This window comes from Hipposideros armiger, unplaced genomic scaffold (assembly GCF_001890085.2).
Source record: "Hipposideros armiger isolate ML-2016 unplaced genomic scaffold, ASM189008v1 scaffold_431, whole genome shotgun sequence".
NCBI classification, from domain to species: domain Eukaryota; kingdom Metazoa; phylum Chordata; class Mammalia; order Chiroptera; family Hipposideridae; genus Hipposideros; species Hipposideros armiger.
In genome coordinates this window covers 325,488-327,132 of record NW_017731781.1, presented here as the reverse complement: position 1 = coordinate 327,132, position 1,645 = coordinate 325,488, and positions in this window count along the sequence as shown.

The following is a 1,645-nucleotide window of genomic DNA, read 5'->3' as shown; positions in this document are numbered from 1 at the left end:
AAATAAAAGAAAAAATAAACATATGGGATTACATCAAACTTAAAAGTTTTTTCACAGCAAAGGAAATCATCAATAGGGCCAGCCGAGTGGTGCATTGGTTAAGAGCTGGCTTGGGATGCCAGAGGTCCCCGGTTCGGATCCCACATATGATGGCCAGTGACAATGCCCTCTAAAGCTAAGATGCTGAACAACAGCTCAACCTGGAGCTGGGCTGCTGTGAGTCACCGGCGATGGCGTAGACTGCAGCCCCTGTGGCAGTGGGTTGCCATGGGCTACCGTGTGTAGCCAGCAGCCGCCGTGAGCGGCCAGCAGCCACAGTGTGCGGTCGTCCAGAAGCCGGCGACTGAACGCAATGATGGTGCCAACTTGGACCAGTGAAGCAACATCCTCCACAACTAGAATGAAGAACAAAAGAACAGCAACTTCTCTGTTCCCCTTCCCCCAATTCCCCAGCGCTGTTCCCATCCCCCAATTCCCCAATTAAAAAAAAAAAAAGAAATCATCAATAAAAGAAAAAGACAGCCAACTGAATGGGAGAAGATATTTGCCAATGATATATCTGATAAGGGGTTAATTCCAAAATTTATAAAACACTCATGCAACTCAACACCAAAAAAAACAAACAACCCAATTAAAAAATGGGCAGAGGATATGAAGAGACATTTCTCTAAAGAGGATATACAGATGGCCAACAGGCATATGAAAAAATCTTCAACCTCACTAATCATCAGAGAAATGCAAATAAAAACCACAGTGAGATACCACTTCACTCTGGTCAGAATGGCTATCATCAATAAATCAACAAACAACAAGTGCTGGTGAGGTTCCGGAGAAAAGGGAACCCTGGTGCACTGTTGGTGGGACTGCAGATTGGTGCAGTCATTATGGAAATCAGTATGGAGGTATCTCAAAAAACTGGAAATGGAACTACCATATGACCAGCAATTCCACTCTTGGGTATCTATCCAGAGAAAACCAAGATGTTAATTCGAAAAAATATATACACCCCTACGTTTATTGCAGCGCTATTTACAATAGCCAAGACTTGGAAACAACCAAAATGCCCATCGGTAGATGACTGGATTAAGAAATTGTGGCACATTTATACAATGAAGTATTACTCCGCTATAAAGAAGAATGAAACCATACCATTTGCAACGATATGGATGGACCTAGAGACTATTAAGTTAAGTGAAATAAGTCAGTTGGAGAAAGACAAATACCATATAATCTCACTTATATGTGGAATCTAAAAAACTGAATGAACAAGCAAAGTAAATAGAAATAGTCTCAGAGATATAGAGGAACAACTGATGATTGCTAGTCGGGAGGGAGGCTGGGATGAGGGAGAAAGGGAAGGGATTAGACAGCATAAATAGGTAACTACAATATTGCCACAGGGATATGAAAGACAGTTTGAGGAATATAATTAATAATGCTGTAAATATTTTGTAGGGTGTTAGATGGTCACATGTCTTGTTAGGGAGATTGCCTTATGGATGGGATAGAGTCTTGATCACTGCATTGTACACCTGAAGCTCATGTTGTATAATATTATATGTCAACTATAAGTGAATATATTATATGTCATGTTGTATAATATTATATGTCAACTATATATATATATATATATATATATATATAT